The sequence below is a fragment of the Podarcis muralis genome, chromosome 9, assembly GCF_964188315.1.
Source record: "Podarcis muralis chromosome 9, rPodMur119.hap1.1, whole genome shotgun sequence".
Classification (NCBI taxonomy): domain Eukaryota; kingdom Metazoa; phylum Chordata; class Lepidosauria; order Squamata; family Lacertidae; genus Podarcis; species Podarcis muralis.
In genome coordinates, this window is record NC_135663.1 from 14757963 (window position 1) to 14771714 (window position 13752).

Consider the following 13752-nt stretch of genomic DNA (forward strand, 5'->3'; position numbering starts at 1 on the left):
GTCAAAGGTGACTATGGGGTTGCGACACTCGTCTCGCTTTCAGGCCAAGGGAGCCGGCGTTTGTCCACAGACAGCTTTCTGGGTCATGGGGCCCGCATGACTAAATGGCTTTCTGGTGCAACAGGACACCATGATGGAAACCAGAGTGCACAGAAATGCTGTTTACCTTCCCGCCACAGCAGTACCTATTTATCTACTTGCACTGGGGTGCTTTCGAACTGCCAGGTTGGCAGGAGCTGGGACAGAGCAACGGGAGCTCATCCTGTCGCGGGGATTCAAACTGCTGACCTTCTGATCGGCAAGCTCAAGAGGCTCAGTGGTTTAGACCACAGCGCCACCCGCATCCCTACAAATCTAGAGTGGAGTCCCTAAGACAGTTGGATGGCATCTTATATGCCTCCTTCCAGCAACTCCTGCAGCCAAGCTGGTGCAAAACATATAGCTCTGTTTTCCTTTGGACCACATTAGTGAAGCCAGGGGGGGGGCGTGTCTTGTCATCTGGGCAGTCTAAGACCACCATATACATTACCCAGGCTTGCACACCGGGGCAGTCACTTCATTGCTGCTAACACAGCGGTTGGACTTCACCCCCTTGCCTCTCGAGACAGATGGATGCCAACAACCCTGACCCATACGACTGGACCCTGATTTATGTGTGTGAATACCCAGAATCTCTGTTTTATTTGCTTTTATATCATTTTCAGGCTGTTTTTTTTATCTTAATGGATATTGGTTTTTATATTGCACATAGTTTCTCCCACTTGGAAGAGTTTAAAAATATTAAGCATTTTGGAAATGATTTTAAATATGTAAACGAGCAGTTCTCATTTCCTGTCCATTCTGAAGACTTTGGAATGAAATACTGTAATAGGCCATCCTGGACAGAGAATTATTTTTCGTGCACGCGTCCTCATTTTTGGTACACCCCCTCCCCCACCTTATCTGATGCAGAAGTCAATGTGTGTCTTACAGCTTCATGGGAAACCAAAGTTCTAATGGGCTCCAGCTTGGAGCCAATGACACAGTAAGAGAAGCTGTGCTGTGTTGGTGGCCAGCAGTTGGCTTTCTTTAGCATTCCACACAGGCTTAGCATAATGGACAGATGTTCCATTTGTCCAATGGCAGCATTGGCTGTGGCCAGGAATATCGGAGATAGGGAAAATAGATTGGATTCCTGCTAAGAATATTGCTGGAAGATTGTGCTAAAGATATGTATTAGTTCAGGGTCTTCATCACATCATCACTTTGTTCAGGGGTCTTCCTGAATGAGGGCACAGAGAGAGAGAGAGAGAGAGAGACAGAGAGAGAGAGAAACATTCTATTGAATTAATAGTCTCTTCACAGCATTGCTGCCTGGGTTCCTTCAGGACTGGTAGGATATAAATGGCATGAAGAAACAGCTAGTGGAAGAAAATTCAGACATCTATGGCATTTATACTGCCCCACCAACACTTATCTGGCTGTTGAATTGTTTTCGCGTAAAGTTGCTATTGTAATTTTGTTTTGTTTTTTAATTAAAAAACCCGTTGAAGACACGCATACATCCTCCTCAGTTTGAAAGGCATGGAATTCCAGGCTTGAAAATATTTATGCAGAACAATACAGGCAAATGTAGGCTGGCCAAGAGTGGAATCCATGGCTAAATGTTAATTGATGCAGCTGAAGGCCAGAGAAGTTAGTCAGATGCATTTGATTATTATTTCCCTGGAGAAAATATAAGGGGGGGGGGGAGCTCTAAGCCATATCCAGTTTTCCTCATTCAACTTCCTCTACCCTCATCTATTTTGTCATATGATTACAGAAGTTTCTATGTGGGAACTATGTTCCAGATTAGGCTGCTTTGAACCAGCAATGGGGGCAGGATCTTTGTGGCTTAAATACTGGTGTGTGTGTGTGTGTGTGTGTGTGTGTGTGTGTGTGTGTGGTATTTAACTGAGTGTTGATGTGTATCATTTTCCTTTTCACTTTTTGCTGTAGAAGGCCAGTGTATTCTAAGGCCTAGTATCACCCAGTTTAGTTGTGGATTCTGTTATCATGGGTGCTGCTATTCAAGTAGGTTTTACTCCAAGACAACCCATTGAAATCAAGTGACCTAACTTAGTCATGTTTATTCATTTGAATGGGTCTACTGTGGGTCTACTGGAAAAAGGATGATCAAACTGGGTTGTGTCATCAGGGTTAAAAGTGCATTGCTTGTTGCTGAACTTTCAGTCCAATCCAGAAAAGATATTAAAAAAGGATAACGTAATGCAACATTGGTTGAAACATGTTTGGGATTTTATTCTATTAGCATTTTATTTTATTTTCTGGCAACCCCAGTTCAGTGTTTGATAACATTGCACATTAGTATGTTTTTAATGTTGTTGTTTTTAGACTGAGTTGAAATTTCTCACAATTTTCTCTGTGATTTTTCTTTTTTCCTCGCTCCCCTATAATAAATATATAAATGCCACTTTGCACACTTTCCCCCAAATATTTTCCACCACTATTTCCTTCCCAAAATCTGCTGGCATGATGTCTGGGAAACTGTGGCAGAATACAGAAAGGATAGCCAGGTTGCCATCGCAGTTGCAGCAAAGCAGCAACTGGAGAAATTCAGGGAAATTGTCCTCCCGGTTTCTCTACTCATAAACAGTGTAAGGAACATCAAGAGGCCATTTTTACAGAGCTCTGCATAAAACTTGATAGAAGTTGGGTGTACAGCACCCCTGGCTCTTGCAAACCTTCTGTACTGGCTCAGCTGCTGCACTGGTTCTTCGATTCAGCCCAAAGAGCTCATCATGTAACTCTTTCTCTATCTTAAGAGTAGCGTAGATGTTTGAATAAGGCTTGAGATCCACTTGTTGTTGTTTAGTTGTTTAGTCATTTAGTCGTGTCCGACTCTTTGTGACCCCATGGACCAGAGCACGCCAGGCACTTCTGTCTTCCACTGCTTCCCGCAGTTTGGTCAAACTTCGAGAACACTGTCCAACCATCTCGTCCTCTGTTGTCCCCTTCTCCTTGTGCCATCCATCTTTCCCAACATCAGGGTCTTTTCCAGGGAGTCTTCTCTTCTCATGAGTTGCCCAAAGTATTGGAGCCTCAGCTTCATGATCTGTCCTTCCAGTGAGCACTCAGGGCTGATTTCCTTAAGAATGGATAGGTTTGATCTTCTTGCAGTTCATGGGACTCTCAAGAGTCTCCTCCAGCACCATAATTCGAAAGCATCAATTCTTTGGCGATCAGCCTTCTTTATGGTCCAGCTTTCACGTCCATACATCACTACTGGGAAAACCATAGCTTTTACTATATGTATAGTAAAAGGGATCCACTTAGAGAGAATCTAATCTTCACACTTAAGAGCAATAATTTCCATACTTTTCTTGATTAAAAAGAACTGCCTGTGAAATGCTGCCTTTGTTAAGCTTCCATCTCACAGAGGCTCCAATCCTTTTGCCCAGAATTAGAAATGCAGTTTCAGTCGCTGCACCATGGCTCTCGCACACTTCGTCATGTTTTGCAGTCTCAGGTTGGTGCATCAATCAGTATCAACCCATTTCTGTTTGTGCAAAAGCCCTGGGGCCTCTAGGCCATCAATAAATCTGGGTTTTTTGTTTTGTGTAGCTACAGCAACTGAGCTGATTTCAGGTACTATTGACAAATACAAAGTACTCACGCGGCTAGCCCGAATGCTTGGTTTTTGCCTAGCATGCATGTAAGCATGGCTTCTTATACAGCTCTGAGTATCGGCAGCATTTTGTATGCAAGAACTGCTGACGCAGAAAACAACATGCATCACATAACGTCCCAAACCTCTGTCCAGATTTACTTCCTTTTTTCTTTTACTGCCAATTTGACAGGAAAGCAAATGGGCCAATCTTCCCAAATCTCTGAAAGCAGGCATAATTGCCCAACTAGTTTTAGCTCAGGAAATGTAGATGAAAACATTTCAGAGTATGTCTGTGTTTAGAGGTTTGAAAATAGATAGCCAAATATTCAAAAAGTGCCACGGTCTGATTCAGGAATACCCTTTATTTTTTCAGCCATACACAGAATGTATCTCTTTTATTTCCATCTTTCTGTGCTCTGAGAACACTTAACCATGATGTTCACAGTGCAGTTGTGGATAATTGTTGCGTATCACATGTGCAGCTGGCTATATTGTCAAACAAGTTTGTGCATCCAGTTGCCCTCTGCTTGCTGCTTGCTTGGGGACACTTACATCTGGTGCCACAAAAAAATCACTGATTCACAGCATCCTTGCCTACTTCGGGAGCCGCTGATGGAAGCACAAATCAAATTAATGCAAAGATGGGCATTCTCTCACTACCCCTGTGTATGGTATATTGTTTGCAAGCCCCCTATTGATCCCAATGGTGTAGTAACAAGAGAATGTTTCTCCATGACCTATCCAGGCCAGCAATTTGTTGCTAAGTAGCACTGGGAAGTAGCAGAAGATTATTGCTTCCCAGATTTTTGTACTCGAATCTGGATGAACATCTCGCAGTGTTATCCTTCCAACAATAACATTGCCCATCTTCTTCCATTGGCTTTATGTTTCACCAATAAGAAACCTACAACAAATACTGTTCTATACAACAGATTTCCCTGCATCAGCCAGGACAGGATAAGATGATCTTTGAAGTCCCTTTCGATTTTATGATCAGTGGCTTTATTCTATGTATACAAAGACACCCATCGATCCTTGCGGCATCTAGCTTCATTTCTACCTTGCAAGCATCTTGAATGGTGGCAGTGTAGGTGTTCAGAGGTGGCTGGTGCCCATTGGAGCTAGAAGGGCAGAAGACAAGGAACTAACCATTAGGTGGAGGCAGAGCCAATGAGAGGCAGAGCCAATTAATTCTACTTTTGCCACCACCCCTTGCTGAGTTCTATGACACTGAGATTAAGGAAGAGGAGGAAGCTGGCAGCCAGGGATTGGTTAAAAGCAAGAAGGCAAGTGTGGGCAGACTGAGTTTGGTAGGGTACTGCTCCACATCCCCCAAATGGACCAGACTTCATTGTGTTTTGATTTTTCAAGCCCCCTTTTTGGCTTGCTGGGTCAATGTGATGCTGAATGCAATGGTGCCCATTTCTTTTAAACAACAACAACAACAACCCTTGAGTCAAGACAAATTTAACTTAAGCTAGAGAAGGACTGGACTCTTCTCTTCTCAGTTGGTCCCTTACCCCCCCCCCCAACCTGGCCACAGGATCCATGTGACGGTCACCTCCAGGCTTGACTACTGTAATTCGCTCTACGCAGGGCTGCCCTTGAAACTGCCCCACAAACTCCAGCGGGTGCAGAATGCTGCAGCGAGGCTCCTCACTGGGTCCCCTGCCATGGGGTTGCACTGGCTCCCGGTGGAGTATAGGGTCAGGTTCAATGTGCTGGTCTTGACCTTTAAAGCCCTTTGTGGCTTAGGGCCCTCGTATCTACAGGACCGCCTCTCCTGGCGTGCCCTGCAGAGGACCTTAAGGTCCATGAATAACCATAGTTTAGAGGTCCTGGGCCCTAAGGAAGTCACACTATCCTCCACCAGGGCCAGGGCCTTTTCAGTGATGGCTCCAACCTGGCAGAATGCTCTGTCCCATGAGACTAGGGCCCTACAGCATTTAACCTCCTTCCGTCGGGCCTGTAAGACAGAGCTATTCCGCCTGGCCTTTAATTTGAACTCAACCTGATCTTTTATTTCCCTTCTCTTCCCTCCCCCTCCCCTTTTATGAAGATTACCCGCTCTGAGACCCCACAGCTAATTCTCCCCTGGCCCCCTTGCTGGCCCAAGTAGGACCAATTCAGCCAGCTAGCCCTGGGGATTATCTAATGCTTATTTCCCCTAAACTGATTTTTGAATTTTGAATTTTATTGTTATTCATGTTTTTATACTGTATTTTATGCTGCTTTTATAGTTAAGTGTTTTAAATTTGTTGTTAGCTGCCCTGAGCCCGGTTTTTGAACCAGGAAGGGCAGGGTATAAATAAAAATTATTATTATTATTATTATTATTATTATTATTATTATTATTAGCTCCTTCCACCCATCCCGGGCAACTACTTACTTTCCTAGTAACTGTGACACCATAAGGGAGGGAGGAATTTCTCCCTCACCCTTCTGTTTGTGGTTGTTTCTGCTTCTTCTAAAGCAGCAACTCCTGGTGTGAGGAATCCTAAGGAAACCACCATTTCTCAGTGATCTCTGTGTCTGCCTTGCTGACATATTGCACCACTTGTGGGGGAGACCACCCTTGTTACACCACTTAGAGCCAGTGTGGTGTAGTGGTTAAGAGCGGTAGTCTCGTAATCTGGGGAACCGGGTTCAATTCCCCGCTCCTCCACATGCAGCTGCTGGGTGACCTTGGGCTAGTCACACTTCTCTGAAGTCTCTCAGCCTCACTCACCTCACAGAGTGTTTGTTGTGGGGGAGGAAGGGAAAGGAGAATGTTAGCCGCTTTGAGACTCCTTAAAGGGAGTGAAAGGCGGGATATCAAATCCAAACTCTTCTTCTTCTTCTTCTTATGGAAGTGCGGAGGGGGGGCACATTTGGAAGTAATTTGTAATATGGCATGGGTCTCTCCAGCTCAAAATGAGAGGGGGAAACCCAAATCCTAGTTGCAATGGTGGGGGTCTTAGTTGTAAGTACTCATGCAGGACTGAATCATACCATTGCTTTATTTTACAAAAAGGCAGAACTCAAATTGAGTGTATTTTATTGCGGCGACAGAGCACCGAAACTTGTTTTTCTTAGCCTGATAATTCCTCACTGTGTATACAACAAAGGTTGAGGTATCCCTTACCATTCCAAAGGCAACTGGGGACAATCTGGCATCTGTATGTTAAATCTGTAGGCAGCTTCAAAAACATTTTCCCCTCATTCTTGCTTCTTTGTTGGCAATGCATGTAAATTATTCTGAAAATGCGAGGGGGAGTAGGATTGTGGCGTGATATTTGAATTCTGTGTCTGGGGATACAAAAGAGAGAAATATGTTGATGGCCATTCTGTGCAATTAACTATGTATGTACAATTGTATTTACATTTTTAAATAGCCAGTTAGATTAAAAAAGGAAACTTGTGTCCTTTCCCCACCTCATCTAATAAAATATATTAACTTTCTAGGTGGTTTACATAATACAAATTTATTTGGATTTCAACATATTCAAAACACTTTCAAAAACTGACTTCTTGATTTATCAGTAGCGTATTGTAAAAAAAAAGTATGACTTTTCAGTTTGACAGTGCAATCCTATTCATGTTGCACTGTGTTCAATGCGGCTTAATGTAGGAATGCAGTTTAAGTTTGCAAAGGGTTGCCTGATTACTGTGCAATCCTATGCATGGTAACAGTTTCATTGGTTTTATAATTGCATATTTTTATTACTGTAACCTTCTCTGGGACCTTATGGTGAGAAATCTCATAAATAAATTAATAACATTTCTACTCAAATTCTGTGCTGTCAAATTCAGTGGGAATGTCGGGAAATTGTGTCTTGGGTGGTGCATAGAAAGTTCCCTTACACTAGATCAGACTATTTAATGGCAGCTGCTCTTTAGTTCAGGCAGAGCTCCTCCTCATCACCTGCTTCTTGAGGCAGGCAGATGACCTTTTTATTGTTGAGGGCCACATTCCCTCAAGGATCATCGATTGGGGTCGCATGTCACAGTATACCTGAAGGAGCGTCTCCACTCCCATCGTTCTGCCCAGACACTGAGGTCCAGCTCTGAGGGCCTTCTGTTGGTTCCCTCGCTGCGAGAAGCCAAGTTACAGGGAACCAGGCAGAGGGCCTTCTTGGTAGTGGCACCCACCCTGTGGAACCTTCAGATGTGAAGGAAATAAGCAGCTACCTTCTCTTTAAAATATATCTGAAGGCAGCCCTGTTTAGGGAAGCTTTTGATGTTTAACAGACTACTGTATTTTGTTGGAAGCCGCCCAGAGTGGCTGGGGTAACCCAGCCAGATGGGTGGGGTATAAATTAATATTATTATTATTATTATTATTATTATTATTATTATTATTATTATGTTGATGTTGTATGGTGCCAGAAATGGTGATGGGTACAGAAAAGGCAAAGTACTGTCCTGCTTCAGTTTTTACCCTGAATGAGAGCTCCCAATCTTATAAAGGCCTATTGTGAAAGTAAGCCACACTGTGTTTGATGGAATTACTCTCAAATAAGGTTATGATTTTTTTTAAAAAAAACTACACTGGACCAAACTCTTCTGAAAAGCAAGTGAAAGTAGGTACTTTCTGACTTTAGTGTGCTGTACATGTTCGTAAAGACATAGCAGAAGTCCACCAGTTTCTTCTCAGATAGTTGTTAAAACTCCCCACACCTACTCTATCACCCAAGCCTTACACCCAGGCAAAGGCACTTTAGAAATCAGCTTATATTTGTTGAAATAAAACATTGCTCTTTCCAGATGTCCTGGAAATATGTAGAAAGAAGGGAGAACACTTTTGGAAACTAGGAAAAAGAAAAAGGAAGTGAATGGTAGGAACAAGTTTAAGGGCTGCTTGGGGGAGAGAAGAGGGATGGCAAGTTCTATGGCACAGCAGTAAGTCCTTGCACTAGCAGAATTGTTCAACTGGATGCCACCCTGTGTCATCTAGGATGTGAGGGCATATTAACACTTTGCACGATTTCCTAAGGCAACCCAAGTAGGCATGAGGATAATTTTCTGAGAATCCTCCGGAAACATAATCTCTCAAAGGACCTGTTGATGGCATTTTACCATTGTACTACTGAGAGTGTATTAACTTATGGTCTGTGTGTGTGGTTTGGGAGCTGCACAGTCAGGGGGAAAACAATGCTGTCCGGGGTTGTAAAGACTGCAGAGAGAATAATTGGGTGCACTCTTCCCACCTTGGATCAAATCTATGCTTCTAGGTGTCATAAGAAAGCTGCAAAGATAGTGAAGGATAGTGCACACCCTGGAAGTGATCTCTTTCAGTTTCTGCCTTCTGGAAGAAGGTACAGGGTTATAAAGACTAGGACTAGCCACCTGAGAAACAGTTTCTATCCAAATGCAATTTTGGTTTTAAACGCAGTGTAAGGTAGTCTCTGTGGGAGTATATTGTATTTAATTATGGGGTATCAGAGTTTTTATGGGGCTAACCAGGCTGGGATAGCTGGGATAGCAGGCTTGTTGGTTTCTGAATGTCTGATGTAGATTTTCAATTTCATTGTTCTGTATGGGACAATGACAATAAAGATTATCGTATCGTATCCCAGAAGCACCACTGTTTCCTAGAAAACATGGCCCTGTTTCCTGACTGGTTGGGGAGGAAGAGGCGATGCCAAGAGAAGCCCGCATTGCCAGGCATTATGATTGAGTGAGAGATTCACTCCCTGATATAATGGTAGAGGCCAGCAGCAATCATGGCACAGAGTTGGAGGCTGCAGAGACTCCAGCTAAAGAGCTGGATCAGGTTCAGGACTCTGAACCTACTTCTGGACATCAGCAATCCACTCATTCTAAGGCTGGCAGACAGAAGTTGACACACCAACCTGCCATAGCTCTAGGAAACATAGAATCAAAGCCTGAACCTTTGGAACCAAAAGCTTCTACAGGTGCTCTAGTGCAGTGTTTCCCAACCTTGGGCCTCCAGCTGTTTTTGGACTACAACTCCCATCATCCCTAGCTAGCAAGACCAGTGGTCAGGGATGATGGGAATTGTAGTCCAAAAACAGCTGGAGGCCCAAGGTTGGGGAACACTGCTCTAGTGGTTCAAAGAGTGCATAGGAACATGCTGTTGATTTGGAGCTCTCCGTGGTCCTGACCAGCTTTGCTGCCCCAGCATGAGATCCAAACATCTTCTCTGTCTTTGAATGCTGTGCAGCTCCTGGTGTAATATGCCACCTGTGCTACATCAATGTGATGGTGTATTAGTGTTTCAGGTTTTACATATTTGTTACTTTTTCATTATTGTAACAAAATTCTGGATCAATTCGTTAAGTAGCAGCATAATCAAAAGCTCGTTTTAAAACATAGGTAGGCAAACTAGGGCCCCGGGGGCCGGATCTGGCCCAATCGCCTTCTAAATCCGGCCCGCGGATGGTCTGAGAATCAGCATGTTCTTACATGAGTAGAATGTGTCCTTTTATTTAAAATGCATCTCTGGGTTATTTGTGGGGCCTGCCTGGTGTTCATACATGAGTAGAATGTGTGCTTTTATTTAAAATGCCTGGGTCAGACCACTGGTCTATGCAGTTCGGTATTGTCTACACTGACTGCCAGTGGCTGTTCGGGGCTTCAGTCAGAAGCCTTTCCCAGCCCTGCGGGGAAATGCTAGGGAAGATGATGATGATTAAATTTTTTTGCCCGCCCTTCCCCAGCAGGTCCTAGGGCAGGTTGCGAAAAATTAAAATGGAAATTTTAAAAACAGTTAAACCAGAGTACCACCGCAGGAATAGGCTGGGCTTCCCAAACACACATCTCGGGTCTCAAAGGCCAGGATAAAGAGATGAATCTTCAGCATTTGCCAAATGCTGTACAGTGGTACCTTGGCTTGGCTCCTGAATGTTGCAAACCCAGAATTCCAGTTTGCGAACGTTTTTCAGAAGCTGAATGTCCGATGTGTCTTCCGCTTGAGTGCAGGAAGCTCCTGCAGCCATTTGGAAGCCATGCATTCCTCCCTGAACGGTTTCGGGAGTCGAACGGACTCACGGAACAGATTAAGTTTGAGAACCAAGGTACCACTATATAGTGAAGAAGCTAGATGCACCTCTCTGGGGAGGGAATTCCACAACTTCCACAGAGAAGAACATCTTCTGAGGGCTTCTCTGCTGATCTTATCACCCAGGATGGTCTGTAGGGAAGGAGGTGGTCTTGCATATGTTTGGGGCCTAAGTTGCTTAAGGCTTTAAACACTAATGTGAGCACCTTGAATCGGGCCTGGGAGTGAACAGCAAACCAATGTTTTAGGACGGGAGTTCTGTGCATTCTGAATGGAAACCTTGCTGTCTTTTGGGCCAGCTGAGACCCTCTTCAAGGGAAGCCCCATGTAGAGCGCACTGCAGTAATCCAAGCTGGAAGTTAGCAGGACATGAAGTACTGTGGACAAGTAATATTTGTGCAAAAGGGGTTGCAGCTGGAGAACCAGCCCATAGGCCATGGGATTGATTCTGGGACCTTCTGCAAGCCAAGAAGATGCCCTAGCACTGAGCCATAGCCCTTCCCCAGGTAGCTGCACCCTTAGCTGTTTCAGGCTTGATAGGTCTTGTTGCATGGAGTCACTTTCCTCCTAGAGAAGAGAACTCACTTATCATCAGATCAGTATTCATTACTTTCCCTGGGCTACTTGGAAAGTTCCATAGCGAAGGAATAAAAATGGCACAGGCTCCCTCCCATGGCTTGCATCCAACCTCCACAGCCTGCTGCTAAATCACCTCCGCTGTAAAAACGAGCAATTCAAAGCATTGTGAGATCTATCAAAATGCTTTTTTTTCATTAGGCAGGATGGATAGAAGAGAGTGTGGGGGGGGTAGCACACTTTAAAAAACATTTGACACCACCCGGCTCCCGAGAGCTCTCGCGAGCGATTGCCAGGTGGGCTTTAGATAGTGTTTTTCTTCTTAATCTTTCTACTGCTCTGGCTCTTGTAGTCACAGACTGATATCAAATTGTGTTGTTCCCACTGGTGCGGCGTGTTTTCATTTCCTCATCCTAGCAACGTCTCTCTCCCAAGACGCTGCATTCACTTTTGAAATTTCAATTTCACTGGGAAGAATCGGCGAGCTTCTTGAGGCTCTAATCTGGGGGGGGGGGGTGGCGGAGGGGAAAGGAAACCGGCGGGATGTTTTCGCTTGTGTATATTCTCTGAGTAATCTGTGAAATGGTGAACACCTGGGGCCTTTTCTAGTTGCAGCACAGTTGTAACATGAAGCAGAAGCAGTTTGCTGTTGGTGTCATGACGGCGCCTTGATGGTTTAGTTAAAATGTTAAGCCAAGGAGCCTTAACAAATTAATGCAGGCTTCGTTTCACGAGCTGGAGATATCGTAATGACTTCTGCATGGCAACCTATGACAGGTGGGTATAAACTGGGGCCTTCCTAGATGTTGATGGACATCAACTCCTATCATCCCTGACCAGTGGCTGTGCTCTCTGGGCCTGATGGGGTCCAACAACATCTGGAGGGCCACAGGTTCCTCACCCATGCTCTGTGACCACAATGAAGCCCCAGTCCTGATGGCCAATAGGGTGGAGGCAGTTGTGGCAACATCTGGAAGGCTTCAGTTTCCCCATCCCTACTTTGTAATTAACTCAGTCCAGTGAAGGTGATGAATATTTAGGTCCCGTTTGAACCAGCGGGATGTTAAAAAGCCCAGTTTGCAATTTAAGTTTTCAGTCCTATATATGCACATACTTTGGAGTTAGCCCCACTGAAGTTATTGGGCTTTCCCCCCCATGAGAAGACATGCCTGAGATTTGACTGCAAGATCCATTCGTATCATTTCAGGGAGACTTACAGTAAGTAAGCCTAACTTTGTCTGGGTTGCATCCAATGTGTTTAGGAACTGGATGCCAGGCTAGTATCAGAGCAGAAGGTTATGTGATTGAGAAGACATATGTTTCTAAAATGATGGTTAATTGCAGGATATGCAAAATGCTGCAATCTGGCCTGCGGAATATGGGTACGATGTGCTGAATTATTTTTCAAGAGGCTTTCCAGACCTCATTTCTCAAGACACAAACTCTCTTCATTTCTGCTGAGCTCAAAATGTGAGAAAGGGGGAAATGGGGCGGTTTTTGGCACAAAGGGTTTAATGAGTAATTACCATGTCAGATGTGATGGTCTGTTAGTTTTTAAACTAAAATCCTCCTCAGAGAGTTTTGACATATCCAAGCAAAGCAAGATGGTTTTCTTTTGGCTCATGATGGAGATCTTATTTCATAAAACCAACAGGCTCCCCTACTGTTCAGAAACAACCCACCTTTAACATAGCAGCATGTGATATATAGGTAAAGGTAAAGGACCCCTGGACGGTTAAGTCCAGTCAAAGGCGACTATGGGGTTTCGGCGCTCATCTCGCTTTCTAGCCGAGGGAGCCAGCGTTTTTCCACAGACCGCTTTCCAGGTCATGTGGCCAGCATGACTAAACCACTTCTGGCACAACGGAACACCATGACAAGTGCCAGAGTGCACGGAAATGCCATTTACCTTCCCGACGCAGCGGTACCTATTTATCTGCTTGCACTGGTGTGCTTTCGAACTGCTAGGTTGGCAGGAGCTGGGACAGAGCAATGGGAGCTCACCTTGTCGCAGGGATTCGAACCGCCGACCTTCTGATCAGCAAGCCCAAGAGGCTCAGTGGTTTAGACTACAGCACCACCTGCATCCTGTATTTAATGTGATCCATATGCATTCACATTATATTGAGTGGCATCTAAGTCTTACTCAGAGCAGACCTATTGAAATCAATGCATTTAAGTTAGCCATGATGCTGCAAAGCTGGTGTAGGAGCTCTGCCCCACCAAGAAAGCCACTTCTGATCACTGCACATTAATGTATCTTGGGCGTTCCCTTTGGTCATCCTAATACAGCAGTTTGACTTCACCCCCGGAGATGCAATCCATTGTCTCTTTTGACAGACGGATGCCAACGACCCTACAGTATCATTATGTGGGTCCCTACTGCTCCACCCTTTCAAGGAACTATAGAAGAAGAAGAGTTTGGATTTGCTTTATCACTACCCTAAGGAGTCTCAATGCGGCTAACAATCTCCTTTCCCTTCCTCCCCAACAACAAACACTCTGTGAGGTGAGTGGGGCTGAG

The 13752-nt window shown here is 44.6% G+C and overlaps 1 protein-coding gene across 2 annotated transcripts in view; it reads left to right on the forward strand.

Moving 5' to 3' along the window:
• ARHGAP24 (Rho GTPase activating protein 24) overlaps positions 1-13752 on the forward strand; it is a 363688-nt gene that overhangs the window by 130249 nt on the left and 219687 nt on the right. The window lies entirely within an intron of this gene.